This window comes from Vitis vinifera, chromosome 15 (genome assembly GCF_030704535.1).
Source record: "Vitis vinifera cultivar Pinot Noir 40024 chromosome 15, ASM3070453v1".
NCBI lineage: Eukaryota > Viridiplantae > Streptophyta > Magnoliopsida > Vitales > Vitaceae > Vitis > Vitis vinifera.
Window position 1 is genome coordinate 16104456 of NC_081819.1, and position 7165 is coordinate 16111620.

Sequence of the window (7165 nt, forward strand, 5' to 3'; positions counted from 1 at the left end):
CATTTTACAAAATATTTTTTTATTATAAATTAAATTTATGATTAAAAAAGAAAAACAAAAAAAAAATATTTATAAAATAATATTAATATATGATATATTGTTGTAAAATTATAAAGTGAAAGGAGAAGAAAACTAGAAAGAGAAATTAAAATGTAGGAAGAGAATATTATAGATTTTCATTAGAGGTATCTCCCTTTTATTGGGAGTCACAAAGAGATATACATCAATATGGATGATCATCCACAAGTTCCCATAATCTGATAAATTCTCATATTTTATAACACTCCCCCTTGGATGATCATAAAAATATACCTCATTAAAACCTTACTAGGAAAAACCCTATGGGAAAAAACCCTAGTAAAGGAAAAATAATATAATATTCTTTTGGATTATTATAACTGCCTCGTTAAAAACCTTGCCAGTAAAACCCATTGGGACAAAACCTGGATGAAGGAAAAAAGGAAAAAAGAATGCAGTATATCCATATTATCATTCTCCCCCTCATGTAAACATGATTATGATTTCTTCAACATTTCAAATGGTAGATCTCTCAATCTTCGTATTCCAAAGTCATACCTTAACTTTTTTTAATGCGGTCGAAGGTAATGCCTTTGTGAATAGATCTGCTAGATTATTGCATGACTGAATCTGTTGAACATTGATCTCACCTTTCTTTTGGAGCTCATGAGTATAGAAGAATTTAGGGGAGATATGCTTAGCTTTGTCACCTTTTATGAATCCTCCTTTAATTTGTGCAATACAAGCAACATTATCTTCATGTAACACGGTTGCATTGCCTCTGATGGAAGGTAGTCCACATGTTTCTTGTATATGTTGGATCACTGACCTTAGTCGTAGACATTCACGACTTGCTTCATGAATTGCAAGAATTTCTGAATGATTTGATGATGTGACCACCATTGTTTGTTTGATAGATCTCAATGAGATAGCAATACTATTGTAATTAAACACATACCACATTTGTGACTTACCTTTATATGGATCTGAAAGATATTCTGCATCTGCATATCCAAGCAATTGTTGCTTTGATTCCCTTGAGTAAAATAGACCTATACTAGTAATTCCGCAAAGATAACGCAATATATGTTTGACACCATTCCAATGTCTTCGAGTTGGAATAGAACTATATATTGCTAATAAATTGACAGAAAAAACAATATTTGGACGTATACAATTTGCAAGATATTTAAGTGTACCAATAGCACTAAGATATGGTACTTCAGGATCAAGTAATTTTTCATCCTTTTTTGCAAAGACGAAATGGGTCCTTCTTCACATCAAGTGATCGAACAACCATTGGAGAACTTAAAGGATGCGCTTTATCCATATAAAAACGCTTCAAAACTTTCTTAATGTATGTTGATTGATGTACTAAAACTCCATTTTGAAAATGCTCGATCTTTAGGCCGAGATAAAATTTTGTTTTTCCAAGATCTTTCATATCAAATTTTCTTTTTCAAGTAATTTGTTGTTCTTGTGAGCTCTTCAGGAGTTCCAACAAGATTTAAGTCATCAACATACACTGCAATAATTGCAAATCCGGTTTCTGATTTCTTAATGAAGATGCATGGGCATATAGGGTTATTCATATACCCTTATTTTAGCAAGTATTCGCTAAGGCGATTGTACCACATGCATCCAGAGTGCTTTAATCTATACAAGGATCGTTGTAACTTGATTGAGTACATGCTACGATGCTTTGTATAGTTTGCTTCAAGCAATTTAAATCCTTCAGGGATTTTCATGTATATATCATTATCCATGGATCCATATAAATATGTTGTAATAACATTCATGAGACGCATATATTGTCCTTCTGGGACTGCCAAACTAATTAAGAAATTATATGTGATTGCATTTATGATAGGAGAGAATGTTTTCTCATAGTCAATACCAGGTTTCTGTGAGAAACCTTGTGCTACTAATCGCACTTTATATCTTATGATTTCATTATTCTCATTGTGTTTTCGTACAAATACCCATTTGTACCAAACAGGCTTTACATCTTCAGGTGTTTGGACTACAGGTCCAAAAACTTCTCATTTTGTTAATGACTTTAACTTTGCCTGTATAACTTTTTTTCATTTTGGCCAATCATTTCTATGTCAACATTTTTCCACATTTCATGGTTCAAGATCTTCATCATTTCTTATGGAGGCCACTTGGAAAGTGAAAATAATATTATTTCGATCCCATTTTTCTCCCGTGTATACATAACTTATTGAGATCTCACAATTTTCAGGTACCTATGCCCCTTCAGGGGCTTTTCGTTTAATATGTGCCTCTTCAGCGGCTTCTTGCTCAATATGTGCCTCTTTAGGGGCTTCTTGTTCAATATGTGCCTCTTCAAGGGCTTTTTGTTCAATATGTGTCTCTTCAGGGGCTTCTGCATTATTTGTGTCTTTTCTAGGGCTATAGATTTATCAATTTTAAACTGATCAATTATTTTTTATGACCTTTTTTAGAGTGCCAAGTTTTTCTTGGGTTCTCCTCTTCCAGGGAGTTACATTTTTTGAGCCGACAGGTCTACCACGCTTCAAGCGTATCTTGATTCATTTGTTAACTATCCTACAAGGATATCAATTCGTGTTGGAGTATTTGCAGTCAGGATATATGACTTTGTCACTTTCTTTGTATCAATGAGTGCATTTGGTAATTGATTTGCAAGATTTTGCAAATGATGATCTTTTGAACTTCTATTTCACATTGATTTGTATGAGGATCAAGATGAGTCAAAGTCAATGCATTCCAAATAATTTCACGTCGTTCTTCTGGAACTGGCTCTTCTACCCCTAACGGCAAGAAAATTGTCTCATTAAAATGATAATCTGCACAACATGTCATTCTACCTTTTAAGTGTATACGTAGACTAGTCACTAATTAAAAACTTCTGGTTTTGTAATGTACATCCATATGACCTTTTACCCCGGGAGACCAAGTTGGTCTTACAAGATTCTTCTGGATCTAGTATCGTATAAAGTGTCATTCATATGGAATCAAATACTACTAATGACATAGTATAAGCTCTTCTGGAGCCTTTAATCAGGTTTCTATCACCTGATATAGTATTAACATTGTTTGCCATCAATGTTGTGCAATTAATGAGACAAGAGTTTCATCTAAGTAACAAGTCATAAAACATTGTCATAAAGACCTCGTCTTTATAGAGTTGAAGAAATATTATCATAGAGAAAGAGTTAAAATCAATGGAAAAATATTAGTCATTGATGATGACTTAATAAGTTGTATAAAAGTAACGAGAGCATATACAATGCAATAAAACAAATATGAAAAGATAATTTAAATTTATATATTTCTTAAATATCTCACACATTTGATTTTGTAAGTATGAAGCAATTTATACATGAAATAACTAGGAAGTATTTCAATAATCAAACTAATTGTAGTGATGGATCAAGGTATGAGAGAGATCCATGTATCTTCAAGTATAAATAAAGAAAAGAATTTAAATGATAAATAATAAAATTTGAAATAAACTATAAAAGATGAACAATAAACAATGTGTTCAAATATGATAACAAAATAAACCTATTTGCAAAGAATTAAATAAAAACATAACGTTTAATCATAACAAACATTTCCATCACCAATTAGATGGTCAATTTTCCCATTAGGATTCTCAAAGAAATCCGAAACATCTAAATGGATTAGATCCACTTGGCCATCACTATCAATGAAGTTCATTTCAACTTCCATTCCTTTATTGATGTTTGGTAAAGGTCGACCAAATGTTTGGGCGTAGGACAGGTACGCGACCAATGCCCCTTCATACAACATCTATAACACTTATTCTCATGGTTCTTAGGAGGTTTGTCTTGTAAACACTTCCCATTTTCTTGTTTTACCTCAGTATTATTCCACTTTTAGTGGTGCAATGAGGCTTTCCTTTTCTAAGAATTTGATGAATTATTACTATAAGAACCATGGTATAGGGGATTTCTTCCATAACCACGACCACATTCTCGTCATCGTCCACGAGTTTGGGATAATATTGCATTCACTTCAGGGAATGATTTAGATCTAGTTGGACGAGACTAGTGATTTCTCATCAAAAGCTCATTTTTTGTTAAACCTTCATGGAGATGATGATGAAGGAAAATCAGTGTTTTTGCACAATCCTGCAGGGATATTTGATTTCCTTCTTTGATCATAACTCCAAGATTCATTGACAATTTTGTTTTGTATAACTTCTAGTTATACAAGAGAATTAGAAATTGTATGCATAGCTTTTGGCTATGAAACAATTGTAAATAAAAATTGTTTTCCATAATTCCTATTGTGAAAAATAAGTGAGTACGAAATAAAAATAAAAAACCAATATTTTTCATAACTTTGAGTTATGATTATTTTGTCAAAAAAAGAAAATATGCAAATTTGTACATAGCTTTAGGCTATAAACTATTTATGTATAACTTCTAGTTACACAATATAATTAAAAGAAATTAAAGAATTTAAAAGTTAATATCTTTTATAGCTTCAGGCTATGATTATTTTGTCAAAATAAGAAAATATTTAAATTTGTACATAGCTTTAGGCTATGAACTGTTTTTTTTTTTTTTTACATAAATTTGTGTATAACTTCAGACTATGAACTATTCATTAGGTAGATTTGTACATAGCTTCAGGCTATGAACATTTATTTATTTATTTATTTTATAACTTTTGGCTATAATATTGTTTGGTATAACTTCTAGTTATACCGTATAATTAAAAATAAATAATTAGGGATCATATACATAACTGGTCATGTATTTGTAATTTTATAATTTTCCCCATAACTTTTGGTTATAGGGATTGCACACATTTTTCATAACTTCTAGTTATGAATTTACCCCATAATTTGTAATTTATCTTATAACTTATAGTTATAGAGATTGTATATATTTTTCATAACTTCTGGTTATGAATTTACCATATTTATAATTTATCCCATAACTTTTGGTTATAGGGATTGTACATATTTTTCATAACTTTTGGTTATGAATTTACTCTATAATTTATAATTTATCTCATAACTTCTTGTTATAAGGATTATACATATTTATGCATTCGAATAAAATAAGTGAAAATAGAGAGTTAAAGAGTGACAAAGTAGAAAATCATGATATAAGTTTATCACATACCTTTTCGTGAGAAAGAAGAGAGAAGAATCTTTCTATTTCTCTTAATAGAGAAAAAATTTTCTATTTATTTTGTACAGACTATTCATGCTGATAAGATGTTGTAAAATTATAAAGTGAAAAGAAAAGAAAACAAGAAAGAGAAATTAGAATGTAGGAAAATAATAAAATAGATTTTCATTAGAGGTATCTCCCTTTTATAGGGAGTCACAAAGAGATATACATCAATATGGATTATCATCCACAAGTTCCCATAATCTGATAAATTCTCATATTTTATAACATATATAAATTAATTTTATATATTAAATAATATAATATAAAAAAAATTATTTATAAAGTTCAAATATTTTAATCATGAATATTGTTAAACATAACAAAAATTTTATTTTTTTAAATAGAAAATATTTAAATGTGATATAATTTATATTTTAAACATTGAAAATAATATATAATTTATATTATTTTTTATTTATTTCATAAATTAAATATAAATATAATATAATATAATTTAAAATATCATGTCCATAGGATATGTATATCCAAAGATATGGTATTGGAAATCATATCTTAGGATATGCTATCTAATAAGATATAATATCTTAAAAAATATAAATATATATCCTATATATATTTATATATATATATATATATATATATACTAAATAACCTTAAAAAAATTAGTATAAAATTCCAAACATCCAGCCAACCAAATGTAATGAAATGGTTTGCCTAAAATTTAAAACAAATGTTTATCATAATATAATATTAAGGTTATTTGATTAAAATGAATGAAATCATCCTCTTTTTTCAAATTTAACCCTCAACTTTTTTTAACCCTAAATAATATCCTTTTTGTACAAAAATGCCCTTATTTCTTTTTCTTTTTTTTAGCAAAACATTTTCTTTTAAAATACACATGTAAATAATCAATATGTAGAGGACATTTATGTCAAAATATGAGATTTTTTTTTATCCTTCTGTTAATATCTTTTATAATAACACACATAGGAGGCCAGATTTTATAATAATATCTTTTATCTTTAGTTATTTAATATAATAAAATTAAAATTCTAAATAAATTCTAACGGAGAATTAATTTTTCATTAAAGGGTAGAGTAGAAATGTATTTATTTAAATGATTTTGATAAATAAAAAAAAAGATGATGATGAAATAAATTAGGTAAATATATCATTTTTATTTATTATATCACTTTATGGTATATAAGAAATTTTTATTTTGTTACAATCTTTTATTTTATAAATTATTTTTATTGATTTTCTTATTATATATTACTAAAAAATATTATATTTAATTGTTGTAAAGTTTGATTAAAAAAAATTTGGAAAAGCTTAATAGAAGAAAAGAGAATAGTGAATAAAACTTCTTTTAATCGGTTATCAATAAATAAAATAAAATCATTAACGAACAAAGTTTTTAAAATTTTCTTATTTCTTCTTTAAGAAAATATGAAAGCGATGTTTAAAATTTTTTTATAATACTTTATTTCATATATTTTTTCTATCTCATTTTTCATGTCATTGAAATGAAGTGGAATTTTTCTTACTATTTTTTTTGCCTTTTCTAACATTTTACGAGGAAACCAATATACCCAAATAGTTTTCATTATTTTTAAGATCAAGTTAAATTTGATATAATCGAGTAAATCTATATATAATTCATTTAATATTTATAACTAAATTATGTTTATTAAGATGGAAAACATAGTAATAAAAGTTATGGATTTATGAGAAGTATACTAAATCTTTTTTTTTTAAATAATAATTAATTAAATAGTAATTAAAATATTATAAAACATCCAACACCATAAGTACTAATTAAAGAAATAATATAAACATTTTTTATATGCTTGAAATGCTTTATCACGAGGATTAGGTTTTATCATAATTATAACAATTTTAATATTCTCTTTCAATTTTTGTAGTTTTCTTTTATTCATATCTTTTTGCTTCCCGAAATTTCTCGATCAAAAAAAGAAATG